The sequence below is a fragment of the Platichthys flesus genome, chromosome 8 (genome assembly GCF_949316205.1).
Source record: "Platichthys flesus chromosome 8, fPlaFle2.1, whole genome shotgun sequence".
NCBI classification, from domain to species: domain Eukaryota; kingdom Metazoa; phylum Chordata; class Actinopteri; order Pleuronectiformes; family Pleuronectidae; genus Platichthys; species Platichthys flesus.
In genome coordinates, this window is record NC_084952.1 from 25,394,460 (window position 1) to 25,409,471 (window position 15,012).

Genomic DNA, 15,012 nt, shown 5'->3' on the forward strand with positions numbered 1-15,012 from the left:
CGAAGCCGAATTCCGTTCCAAGAGCAGGAGAATTCGCTCTATTCGGTCCAGCGCTGACCTCCGTTGCAACCACGAGACCCACCGGAGCACCGCTTAAGAGACCAGGACACTGATTTGTTTTCCAGGAATCCGCCCGTTCGCACGCATCCTGAGGTTTAACGACAGATTCACTGGACTTCCGGGAAATCCGCGCCCCACACGCAAGCAACACTGCGGAGGTCACAGTAAGAGGCTTTATTGTCTGGGCAGAGACTAGTTTAAATACTTAGCGTGTCATTTGTTTGATTGTATGTTTGTTTGTAGATCGCTGATCTGTTTTTAGCCGTGCTACACGGCGGGCCGAGACGACACATCCGGTTCCTTTGTTTACTGTGTTTTTGAGAAGAGCGCGGTACAGAGCCGGCGCTTCCTTTTTGCGTGTTACCGTCAGAGATATTGTGCGGAGATTTACATCTGTTAAAAGATAAATCTCACGTAACTGGTCTGCTTCGCTGGAAGTTTGTCTCTGACGATGTTTTGAGAGCTTTAACTATTATTAATGGATAACCGTATCATTTCTAATTAAATGTGTTACTATTCTTAATTAATAGCTTTATCATTTTTTGATTATTTTTAAGAAATAATTGTTATTTTAATAATCATATTTCATGATTATTAATAATTAGCCAACGTCAATTCTACTCCTACTATTGCACAACACTTATGAGGGCTTTTGCAGCTCCCTCATTATTTCCAGCACATTTGTGTGGTAAATATTAGATAAGTGTATAAATATGTCATGTGGGGAACATCTAATGGTGGTGCTCTACATATTTTCTGCTATGGTCACAGTTGAAAGTCATTTGATCCAGTTAAGATCCAATAGATGCAAGTAGGACTAAGACTTGCCTGGTAACTACCAACATTCTGGAAGATAAACATCTGCAGACAAAACTGTCTCAGGCTATCACTCCCGTGCCCAGATTGTTAAATGAGTTGAGGTGGAGGGCCGCACTACTAGTCATAGCTGAGTCAAAGACCGGGGAAATCAAAACACATGCAACAACATCAGGCTGATTGGATCAAATGAAGGAAAGGATGCAGGGAGTATAGTGAATGATCAAGAAAATACTTTCCAAGGGTCTGTGGCATTAAGTGACAACCAGTCACTATGCACACTAGTGTTTCCATAATATATATATATATATATAGGGTACTACAACTGCCACAGTTATCTGTAATGAAGTTTTATTTTTTATTTGTAGATATATAACTATCTATAATTGTATGTACTGACAGAAATGTTCAATTATTGTCTTATTGTAAGTTAGGAAATCGTACAATAATTGAAACTAAGAGGCTCAAGTATATTACAATTACAAGTCAATTAGCTCACGCTTTTATCTAAATTGACTTTCAATTAGTGCATTCAACATCTATGAGGGGACACTCAAGGTTTAGCATCTTGCCCGAGGAAACTTCGGCATGGTAGGGGATCGGAGCCGCCAACCTTCTGGTTGGAGGACGACCACTCTGTTCACCTAAACCACAGCGCACCTAGAGTATAGTCGGCAACAGTTAGAAATGGATATAGCACCATGGAACATAAATGTTTGTAGCCATCCGTTGGGTTAAAAAAGGCTCCCTCATCTTAAATTAAAAAATACAGACCTTGCATTTATACAAGAAACTCATTTCAGAATTGAAGAGGAAGCATAAAAAGCAAATGTGACTGTGTCTCCTACAAAATCCAGTAAGAGCTATGGAGTTGTTATTCTTGGTAACAAGAAACACAATTTTGTATTAATACAACGGTTTACAGATAATGCTGGAGGCATCTTATATGTAGAGGAAAAAAGTGCCACCTTGTTATTTTTATGCCCCAGATTATTCTGGTGGGAGACATTACTCATGTCATGTTCTGTCGTTTTAGTCTGTTGAATTCAGTCTCTTTGTGTTTTCTGTTTCCTGTTTTATTTTGTAGTCTCTGTATCTTGTGTGTTGTTTCTGTCTTCACTTCCTGTAGGTGATTGTCTTCCCCAGTCCTCATGTGTAACACCTGAGTTTGATTGCCCCTGCCTTCCCTCTGTGTTTCCCTTTGTCCTCTGTCGGATCGTTTTGTTCCACGGCGCAGGCTGTACTTCGGACCTGGAGCACCTCATGATCAGATGCCGTCCTTATTACATCCCGAGGGAGTTTACATCGGCCATTCTAACAGCGGTGTACATCCCGCCCAGTGCCGACACTAACCAGGCAATGGACAGGACAGAGACATCAATACTTCCAGCACATCAGCTGCCCGACCCGCCGAGCGAACACGCTGGATCATGTTTACACTCCCTTCCGGGGTGCATATAAGGCCCTCCCACGCCCCCCATTCGGCAAATCAGATCACGTTTCCGTCCTGCTGCTGCCTTCCTATAGGCAGAAACTCAAGCGTGACAGACCGGTGACTCGGACCATCCAGCAGTGGACTCAATCAGACTCAGCTCTTCAGGACTGCTTCAGCACAACGGAGTGGTGCGTGTTCCAGGATGATGACATCAACATATACACAGACGCGGTCATCTGCTACATTAGCAAATGCATCGATGACGTCGTACCCAGGATTACAGTAAAAACATTTCCCAACCAGAAGCCCTGGATAAATGGTGACGTCCATGCTAAACTCAAAGCACGGACTGCTGCCTTCATCTCGGGGGATCTGGAGGAATACAAGAAATCCAGGTACGCGCTCCGGAGTGCTATTAGCTGTGCTAAGACACTCTACAGGGACAAAGTGGAGTCCCATGACAAGGGCTCCAACACTAGGAACATGTGGGCCAGACTGAGAACCATCACAGACTACAAAGCCAAGACCAGCAGTGCTGATGTAGTGTCTGCCTCTCTCCCAGAGGATCTGAACACTTTTTATGCACGCTTTGAGAGTAACTCCCCGGCTGCGGAGATCGAAGAGGCCCAGGAGGACCGTTGCCCCCCAGTCATATCCAGGGCAGACGTGTGGAAATCCCTCAACCGGATCAACACATGCAAGGCACCTGGACCTGATGGGATCCCCGGCCAAGCTCTCAAGGTGTGTGCAGATCAGCAGGCACATCTTCAACCTGTCACTGCTCCAGTCCCCGCATGCTTCAAGAAGACCATCATTGTTGCCAAAAAAACAAAAATCCTCTGCCTGAACGACTACCGCCCAGTAGCACTCACTTCCATCTCACTTCGAGCGGCTGGTCCAACCATTCATCATCTCCTCCCTCCCTGACTCTCTGGACCCTATTCAGTTTGCCTACAGGTCAAATAGGTCGACTGCAGATGCCATCTCCCGCACCCTCCACACTGCCCTCTCCCACCTGGACCAGAGGGACACATATGTGAGAATGCTATTCATCGACTACAGTTCAGCATTCAACACCATCGTGCCCCTGAAGCTCGTCACCAAGCTCAGAAAACATTGGGCTCATCATCGCCCTCCGTGATTGGATCCTGAACTTCCTGACGGGCAGACCACAAGCGGTGCGGATCGACAGCACCACATCCTCCACCCTGACTCTCAACACCGGGGCCCCCCAGGGCTGCGTGCTCAGTCCTCTTCTGTACTCCCTGTTCACGCATGACTGCGTGGCCACCCACATCTCCAACACCATCCGTTAATTTTGCTGATGACACCACTGTCATAGGCCTGATGAGAAGGCCTACAGAGAGGAGGTCAGAGCCCTGACATCTTGGTGCCAGGACAACAACCTCCATCTCAACGTCAGCAAAACGAAGGAGCTGATCGTGGACTACAGGAAGAGACGAGGAGAAGAACACGCCCCCCTCTCCATCAACGGGGCCACGGTGGAGCGAGTCAGCAGCTTCAAGTTCCTCGGGGTCCACATCACTAATGACCTGACCTGGACCCATCACACAGACTCCATCAGAAAGACGGCCAGACAGCGGCTCTTTTTCCTCCGCAGGCTGCGGAAGCTCCACATGGACTCCAGGATTCTCTGCAACTTCTACAGATGCACCATAGAGAGCATCCTGACTGGCTGCATCACCGCCTGGTATGGCAGCTGCACCGCCCTGAACCGCAAGGCTTTACAGAGGGTGGTGAAGTCTGCCCAGCACATCACCAGGACAGTGCTACCATCCATAGAGGACCTCTACACCCAGCAGTGCAGGAAGAAGAGCAGCCGGATTATTAAAGACCCCTTTCACCCCAGCCATAAACATTTTTGCCTGCTGCCATCTGGCCGACGGTACCGCAGCATGCGGGCCCGCACCACCAGGCTCAGAGACAGTTTCATCCCCCAGGCCATAATACTTTTAAACTCCTCTGAACTGCAATAACTCCATCAAACTAGCACCGTGACATATTTGCATATTTGCACTTCTGTTGTTTTATTTTCTCCTCAGCTGTTCATATATATTTAGATATATAAACATTATTTCCTATTTTGATATTCTATTTTATACTTTTTCTCTTATTTTATTGTATAGTGTGTAATTACTTGAGCATTGTTAGAAGAGAGCCTGAGACTCTTATTGTTGTGCATTTGACAAGTAAAACATCTTGAATCTTGAATCTACCCAATGACGTCCATGGTGCTGCCCTGTCCTGATCTCCTGAGCCTCTTCACCTTTGAATCCCCGTGTAAGCTCCGTTGTGTTTTTGTTTTTTCCCCTTTAGTGTTCACTTTTGTTTTGTAAGTTAAAGAGCTTGTTTAATTAAAATTACCTTTTGTTTTAAAACTCTGGGTCCATCTCCTTCCCCTAAGCGTGACAACTCAGACATCAGATGACCAACTGGACTGGAGTACAAGTATGATTAATTAATGTAGTGATTAAAAATGGTTCTACTGATGACAGTTAATGTCAATTCGGTTCAACAAGTATCCAGAATAAGACGGGACGGGAGGCTGAGATATCAGAACAAAATACAATTTATTTAATAGATGCAAATGGTTTAATACAGACTGCTCAAACAGTAAAGTGACATGTGCAAAGGTTGGAAAAGCTGGCCTGGACTTGATATAAATGACAGCTTAAAAAGGAGAGAAATTAGAGGCTCCAGACCCAATTGTACAATGCTAAAATATCATGCATTAAAAACCAAACATAACACACTTTAAGAAAATCACTGCAAACGATATACAACAAAATGTCAAAAGAGGGCCTCTACTTTATGGAGCCAATAATTCACCACCATTCAAGTCACTACCACTGAATTGCACAGTCCCAGTCAACCATATATATTGCACTTTGCCATAGAACAAATCAAAATAACACAAAGAAACAAATGATCAAACCAAATAATCTAAATGAAATCTAAAGTGGGAAAAAACAGTGACCGTAACTATTTTGCTGGAGGCAGCCCTATAAAACACACATGTCATAGTTAGGTCACACAATTAAAAAGCACATTTATAATATTTAAAAACATTTACAAACATTAAAAAAACACATCCTTATCTCATACCTTTAAGTCATTAAAATAAAGCAGGGACAGCGTGCATCCACGGTGACGCCGACACCGTCGCACGCACTCGCACACAGACACAGCTTCGCGCTGGGCTCTAAGGACAAACTTCAGTTACAATTTGCGGACACTTTCTCTGTGATCTCCGTTAATATTATATAACTTCCAGCAACTTACCGCGACAAACAATTGCGACCGCACGTGCTGCGCTCACGCTAAACGTATGCACACACCCACAGGACCGGCAGTGGGGAGAGAGAGAGAGAGGACGAGGGAGAGTGCTAAGGTGTCCCTAAATAAACTCCTCTGCCTCCCCGCAGCCTATAGGAGTTGCTGTCCTGTCAGGTTAATTAACACATCCAGAGCGGGGAAAATGACAGTACTAAAAGTATAAAACTGACCCGCTACATTAATACAAGAGTAAGACTGGGTGAATACTCTCGAGGTGGAACAGTGTTAACTGGTTCAGTGTTTAGAAGTTTGGAGGCAGACTGGACTAAATTGAATACATTTATATAACGCTTTTCTACTCGTATCGATCACTCCAAGCACCTAGCACATGTCACATTCACACACACTTTCATACAATGCTTCTATATACAGGACTTTTTCTATCTCATACCATTCATCCATAGCCTGCACAGCTGTCAGGGGCAATTTAGGGTTCAGTGTCTTGCCCAAGGACACTAAGGCATGCAGACTGGAGGATGCAGGGATTGGACCACAGACTGGTTCTGGTTAAACTGACTCTACCTCCTGAGCTACAGCCAATCTAGAGAACAGAAATACAAATTGTACCCTCACTCCAACAGAACCTACTCATAAGTACATTATGTTTTGATTTATGGTTCAACTGTTAATTCAGTCTAAGATTGCAAGATACGGGTAATGGCAATAATGGATCATGCATTGGCAGATTTACACTTAGATTTAAATTCTGAAAAAAAGAGAATTGGGGAACATGGCAATTAAACACAAGTTTCTAAGTAAATGAATAATTTGTTTCAAGATTAATGGAAGATGCTAAATAATTTTTAGACCTAAATATTGAGACAACAGGGAGATTTAGCACAGACAGTATTTATTAGGGGATAATATATAGCTTTCTGTCCTTGGAAGGGGAAAAAAAGAGCAACGAAAGAATGTTGGCTAAGGAAATAGTTACAATTATAGAAATACTTATAATAAATTATGAATAGGATACATGTAGGAAAATCTGTCAATTCAATTTAAAATAACATGAAATGTGACAGAATATGGATGATTTTAGACTCAAATCTATTTTGTCAAAATGGTGGAAGATTATTGGCAAGACAACTCAAACAGCAGGATACAATTTTATTTCATCACAGCAAATCAGAAACGGTGATACACTAATTACATTATCTGAGGGTAAATACAATTTGTATCCTTTTAAACATTATACTTATGTACATTTATACAACTAGCCCTGACAAACACTGGATATAATAATAATACAAAAATATACACTTCCAAAATAAAAATAAAAGTGGAGATATTCATGCAATGCAAACAATTGTGTATGAAACCTGGGAGGTAACCTCGTGTAAATGGCTTTCCAGGGGATTATTATCACCACCATATAGCCTAGACATTATGTTGTCAAGAAGCATGCAATGTGCAACACAGAGAGTTACAAAAAAGTTGAAAGATCCCAGCTCAGTAGGCCACTTTGTTTCGAACCAAATATCTGCAAAACTAGTGAAATTACTAACAGCCTTGGATATTACAGTTCTTTGTATTTAGTGATAATAGACACATGCTAGCTTGCTATTATGTTAGATATAGTTTATTTGGCTATACCTCCATTGTCAGCCTTATCATTTAGAACTTTGTAGAGCTCCCGTGGCTGTAAACATTACAGTCACAGGAGTGTTAATGATTTCTCAGAAAATCATTAACACTCCTGTGGTAACACCAGAAGGCTCTGACCTTCTTCTTATTGTGTGGTGAAGGTGGAGGTGATGCTACTGTGGATCAGTGTGTGTGGTTCAGTGCTCGCCTTTCTCTGTTTAGTGGACTCCTTTGGATTCCGCCCTTTAGTTTTAATTAGTCTCTTCCTTTCCACAGAAGATGTCCCTCAAGTGGCCATATGGGCACTAGAAATTAATTTGGACAAACAGCATCTACAGCATCTCATGTGTGGGGGATGGGACACTGTTCATTGATGCAAAGTGACAAAAGAGTCACATTCTTCCTATATGCTGGGATAGGTTCAAGACCCTGATAACCCTGCACATAATAACCAGTGAGAGAACATGTATTTGACTGATGGACGGATGTTGTTTGGTTCCATGTTATTGAAGCGAACATCCCTCCTGTGTAAGTGAAGGTTACTCACAATATGTCCTCTTCATTTTGGCAACATGCTGGGTGAATCTGTTTTCCTTGTCCTCCTGCTGCTCCTGCTGCTCTTAAAGGAAAGAGGGTGAAGCATCAAAGGCCATGTGAAGGCCAATGTATGCTACTCCGAGTCCGTTGCGGACTGACGGACGGACGGAGCGGACGGACCCTTTTTGATTTATAGTTCTACGAGCCTTTTTGTTGTGAAAACAATTCACCGGCAGAACAGTAAATGGCGCAACTGAAGTCGAGCTTAGAGAAGCCTACCTCATGAGGTATATAGAAGAAGTCCATGCTGGTTTATTTACATCCTCCCGGCTCCTCACACACAGTGAACAATGGCAGCTAACAGAAAAAGGATGTTGATGACGCGACAGTTTTTGCTGAATAAAGTGACACCCAGCGGGTCATAATGCTTATGTTATCGTGTCTTAACGCAGCGGTTCCCCGGTCTTGTTTCCAAACTGCGTTGCTAATTCAACAGCTGCAACAGCTTGAAGCTACAGGGAGGAAGCTAGCTTCCCCCCAGCTTCCACACACAGTCAGCAGGGACACCCGATACTATCAACTACAGTTAGTTAGTATCGATCTAAAGTGTTTGCTTCTAACCTGACGGTGTTTGAGAAACAGTGTCATGAGCTGTGGGATTAAAGTCAGCGGGTTTTTGCGCTGTTCCCACCGCAGTTAGCATGGTGGTTAGCCCGCTAGCCACGTTATGAAAGTTCGTTATAACAGTATGTGACCGTACACACATGCCGTAAGTGCTCTAACCAGCCACCGTCAGCCGGACAACGCCGCTGGCTTAACACACTTGTCACATTAATCATAGAGTCGTAGTTGTGATTTTGGTTTATTGTGATGTAGGGAATGGAACAGGAAGTTTCCATTCCGAAATGCTGGCGTTAGCGGACCAATCACAGCCAAGGGCTATCCGTGGGCTCTCCGCCATTTCGACGTGTAGTTAGAAAAAGGAGAGCTGCACGAAAAGCTCTCAGAGGAGCCGCGGAGAGGCACGGAGAGGGCGTTCCACGTTGGAGAAGGCGGTCCTATCTGTCCGTGTCCGTCAAAACGGAGAAGCATACATTGGCCTTTAGTCCTTGCTTACACAAAGACCTACAACAGCGTAGAAAGAGTCAAAGTCATGTCGCGTTCTTTATGAATAACCCAGTATCACATCCAATGTGTCAAGGCACTCCAAAAGCTTAGGTTTATGAAACATTTTATTTTCATGTCTGTCAAAAAACAAGTGCAAAATACCCCATTTTATGGAAAAAATCAATACAATTTGGTGCAACCTGTTTTCCTACAAGGCACGACGGCTTGGTAATGTTTGAGCTTCATGTTTAATAGCTAATTGATTTTTACCAAGGAGGTTATGTTTTCACCTTATCCGTTTGTGCAGGGATTGGTTTGTTTGTCACAAAATTGCAATTTCATGAAATTTGGCAGAAAGATGGAACAAAAAGAACCCATGACATTTGTGAATCTGGATATTGTACGATAGGGTGCTTTTTTCCATATTTTTTATTTTATGAAAATCTATCTTGGCAAAATTTCAGTCATGTCTTGTCATGAATTATGTTGTGTTATATGTTGTATGATTAAAATGACATATTAATTACATTTCATCAATAATTTTGTAATAATTTTGTAATAATTTTGTATAATTTCTGCTCTGCCCTTACAATCTCAGCAGGCAATGTTGGAATGATAAGTGCCTGAATGTGCAGATGTCAGTGCATTTAATATCCATGTAACTTTATGCAACATGATCCAATCCCTTAAAAAGATGTGGACAGTGCGAGACAAATTGAATATTTTCTATGTCACTAGAGATCGGGCCTCAGTGTCAAAGAGTGGTTTTGACTTTGGCAAATCATTTATTTATTTTGCACGGAGGAAGATTTCACCTGAAGGCGACATGATATCAGAGCTGACAAGCTGAACATGGATGTGTCTTTTCAGATAGAGGGGACCAGTATAAGCTGTTTGAACTAGTTAAGCCCGGAGCACTGTGATGTGGCAAACCCACTATCAGATGTGCATTACACAGGAAACATTAATTTTATCTTTCCTTCCAGCATCATCTTCGAGGTTCTTTGTTATTTTTAGTTTTTTTTGCTTGAATAAGCTGGTGTCATGGAGCTACAAGCAGCTTTTGAAAGGTATTTGCTATTTTCATGTTTCTAAGCCCTCACCATGTGTCCCTTTAGTGGATCTATCCCTCGCAGCCTGAGCTTTAGTGCTGAGAGGTGTTCACATCCTTGTCCATTGGGGACTTGATTGGTGGGCAGCTGTGTTCCCAAATGGACTAAAGAGCCTGACTGATGCATTGATATTGACAATATTATTGGATGATTAAAATGATTACACAATACCAATTTGTGCACATACTGGGTCAGAAGAGGAAATAGCTGTATGGAAATGTAATTTTGAAGTAATTTTTTTTCTGCTCCAATTTATTTTACTTAATTGTTTCTACTTAATATCATCCTCTCATACTTATAGTGTTTCCTTATAATATCAAAAATAATGCATTTTTCATAGTCTCGACATCCATTCAGGAGCGAGAAAAAATAGGAACTGTTATCAGTGAATACAGTATGAATTTTCATGGTTCCAATTAACCAAGCGTAAACAAATATAGAGATAAAATAATGGTATAGCCCGCAGCTAACTCAACATCTCCGTGGCAACATCATACAGTGATCGCCTACAGCTTTAAAACTAGTAACTGGTTTAAAAGTTGTGGCAGATTAGTGGTGCGTTTTGAAAGCGTCAACACCTACCAACAAATTCTGCCTTAACAATCCAGATTCAGACAAACACATTATTTTATATGGCCTCATGGTTAAGTTCGACTGTGGAGCTGGATTGTGTCTGACTGCAGGCAGTCTGCCTTGGGAGTACAAACCAAAAACAAGGACACAGGGATTGTGGGAGAGGAGTCCCTGCAAAAGGTTTTCCTCAACAATACCAGGAAGCTCAAAGAAAAACAAGTGGCAGAGCAAATATCCCAGGTTCCCCAGTCGGAGCCTTTTGCTCGAGGCAACAGCAGTGCCGAGATCTGGAGAACTAGAGAGCTTTATCGATTTGGACATTCCTTAAAGGTTACACTGTCTCACAACTGCCTTCCCTGCAGACAAACAGAAAGAGAGACAGAGAAACGTCCAGGAGGGCCCGACCATAAAGCATTGCACACAGGAGTATTTTGGGGGTATCTTTTAGTTTCATGCACGACAGCTCTCACATTTTTTTCTCTCCCTTTCCTATTTTGCCTATTTTTCTAATGTTCACCACCCCCCTACCCTCTTCCCCTTCTTTTCATCTCCAGGGTTCACATTCAAATGACGCTGCATCCTGAGCCATCCGGATGAGACCGAGGCACGGAAAAACAATGTTCATTTGAACCCTTCCTTTGTTAGTGAGCGCACTGCACTTCGGCCTTATGTAAGCAATTTATCCGGCATTGCTGATACAGCTGGGTGATGTGATGCAGCTCATACACAGAAATTACAAGGCTTTTGAAACTTGGGCTGATAACAACCCTCTCTGAGTTATGGTCTCTCATGAATTGTATTCCCAGAAAAAAATTTGCAGAAAGAGAGAGAAAAATAGTGACTGATACGTGAGAACTTGCACAGTATGCTGCAGAGCTGGGGGCGGGGGAGGTGGGCTGTATATGTCAAATGTGATTACAAGAAAAAAACAAAGTAATTAAGCAAAGCAACTTTGGCTGGAAATTCGAGGCAAACCTTTTGACTCGGAGAGCTCCCAAATCAGCCTTCTACTCTCCAGTCAGTCAAGCAGGCTGGGGAGGTTGCCAGGGGTTACAGCAATAAGAAGTTGGACTTTAAGAGGCCTGCTTGACCCTCACCCCTGTGAGTCCACTCAACAGCCTTGGGTTGTGTCCAAGATTTACGTATCATTCACAAGGAGGTAAGGAGAGGAAAGTGAAGAGGGTGTCTTACAGAGAAAGCTTGGCTACCTCGTGTGGCGGAAGGTTGTGTCACTGGATCCTTGTTAACAAAGCCTGTTATGAGGTTTAATTAGTACAATATTGCTGGACTGATTGCTCCACACAGGGTGGTGAGCTCCCATTCCAGTTTCACTGTGCTTATAGAAGCCAGGACATGGCCTCTGATAGGTAAGCTTTTCTCTTTGTTCGCCCGTCAAGCTCATGCTGAAGGACCTCCCTCCGCTGTCTGCCTATCAAATTTCGCTTAAGGACCCCCCTCAACTTTGCCTTTCAAATTTTATTTTGAATGTCACTCTGGTGCCCTGGGTTAAATGCTTCAACAGGGCCAGCATCCAAACAATCTGCTTGTCACATGAAGCCACGACAAGCGTGTGGCTCCTCTTTACCACCTCCGTCTGCCATAAAAACAGATAGCAGCAGTTATGCATTAAGATAAACCCTACAGTTGCTGTGCTTTACCAGGCAGTAATCCCAGCGCTCATTTTACCCCAGCATTCGGTCTGCCCTACACCCTGCAGGTCAATCTCAGGCCGCTTCCCACCGGCTTCCTTTTTGATCTCCTCCGCTGCTTGATGCTGCTGCTTTGTAATAAAGCTGCTAAACCGCAGCGTGAGCCCTCACAGCCGCAGCATTGGCTTCAGGGGTAATTGCGCTGGAGTCCTCAGAACGCTCCAATTCCCTTAATTATTAACGAGTGGTATTATAAATTATGGATTATTAGCTCCCCTCCACGACACCGAGCGGCCGCAGCATTGCCTCGTGATGCCAGTAAAATGCAGGAACAGGTGAGAGGAAGAAAGACCGACAGAGAGGGAGCTAAACAAGGACAAAAACCACACCATGGAGGAGAAGAATAGAGGTACGGAGAGGCAGGGCTAAAAGGAGGTAGACAACATCTTGCAATGGGATCACACCGGCTGTTACGTCCATCAATATGTTGAGATTCCAACCAACAAGTAATCATTATACTGCTGTATATCTACAGGAGCGTTCATGGGTTGTACTGTTATGGATTTGATCTATTTTATTTACTTAGATTTCCCTTTTCTGTTTAGTCTGTAATCTATTTTTTTTTTTTTTATAGTTAATAGACAATTGGAAAGGGGTACAATGCATTTGCAAGTGCATTCTAAAAGTGAGTTACGTGCAAGTGCAAAATTAAAATACATTTAACCAATAGAGAAGTTCTACATCAATTATGAATCTACAATTCATAATTGTATGGGACCTTATATCACTTTCATTTTGCAAGGACACCTGAGATTTAGTGATGTCAAGACAAGTATTAACTTGTTATCAACGGTTGTCCAGATCATCTGTCCAGTCTCTCTAAGGCCCGGGCCACACTTGCTGTCTAGCTTGCTTTTCATTTCCACGCACATGTTAACAGATTAGAGCTGCAACACCGGCTGGGATTCAGCTGCACTGCTCTTCCAGAGAGTCAAGGTCTTGCTGATTTGTATGTTCTGCGCAGGTTACAGCAGAATGGACTTATAAAAGGATCATTCACCACAGTTTCAATGCAAATCTGGCGGATATGTCATGAACATAAATAATTGCAACACATCCTGTAGCCTAACCGTTTGAAAATAAAAGCACTCAGTTGAATCCATTCATTTGTTTTTAAAAGGTTAATGGGAAATATTTGCAGGAGTGGGAGATGCACGGCTTCAAACTGTATAGTACTGGTATTTAATTGAGTACCAAGGACTACCTTTATAGTTTTACCACAAACCTAACCGGTTATTGCATTAAAAGTACTTCAGGGGATGGGCAGTAGTCTCTCTCATTTGCGTGCCACCCCCTTCTCTCTCTCTCTCTTTCTCTATCTATCACATACACACCCACTCACTCACACATTTATGGCCATTTTCAAAGCAAACCAGTTTGAACAACCGTGACACGCAGCAGAACCGTGGTGCAGCTGTCTTGCTGTGCAGCATGATGTATCTGCTATGATGTCTGCTTGAGATCAGCCTTCTCCAGAAAAACGTCATTACATCACTGTGCAAGATTTCCCTTTGATTCTTATTGCACAAGGTTGTCTTAGCATTTAAATGTGATACACACATACAGACACATAGACACCGGGTTAGTACCTAGATCAAGTGGTCCGAATGAACTGATTTGTGTTTTTAACAGCCCTGCCACATACTGTGCTTATTTTTCTTCTTCTCTTCATTCATTGATGATTATTGGGACAGGAAGGCAATTTTATTTAAAGGGGACATATTATGCCCATTTCACCACAGTTGATATGGTTCCTTGGGGTCTTCATGAACTGTCTGTAACATTTTTTGGTAAAAATACCACAAGGATAATTTAAAACAGCACCTTTTTACTCTGTCTAAAACAGACCTCCTCAGATCAACCTGTTTTGAGGGCCCCGCCCCCCTCTCAGCCTGCCCCCATCTTACCCCACCCCCTTTCACCCCTCTCATCCCTCCCCCTCCTCACCCCTCCCCCCTCTCATGGAGGTGTAGGACATAACGTTTTTACCTCCATTAATTAGCCTGTGTGTTTGAATGTGTTCTCACTACAGAATGCATTCAACATCTATAGGGCAGATTATGGGCCTTTATGTCCAAGAGGAATAGAGCAGTAAGTTTTGTTTTTTTTATGCATGAGATATCGGTAATTTCTGCAATACAAATATGACTGAGGAATAAAATACATAAATAACTCTTCCCTCTGTATTACTTTGCTAACTGCTCATCTTACACGTGTCAATTGTTAACATGTTACATATCAAACATTAAAAGCACACAACTGTTTCTATAAACTTTTATTGTCAGAAAGATTGCTAGAAAGAATGCCACAGAGCCTTTTAAAAATAGTTATTGAATGTACTGGCTGGGACAGAGGTAATAAATACAAAAAATACCAAGTATAATGAAAACATTGATTACAAAAATACAATTTGTGCCATCAGTACCCATACTGTAAACAAAGGAACACTTTATATTTGTGTGTCACCTTTATTCTCTAAATACAATGTAAACTTTGCTCAGCCGTTACAGGTATTTGTCGTAGAGAAGCTTTGTTAGCTGGTGTTGGGGCCCTCTGGGCCGGAGAATCAGGGTGGTCCTGCCCTCCTGCTCGGTGCTCCAGATACGCAGAGTGTTCCCTGATGCTCAGGGAAGTTATACAGGGTTCAGACCTGCCCTTGATTGAAACTCGACACATAGCTGGCTATAACTTCCTGCTTGTGAGGTTTCTCATACTTAGCAGA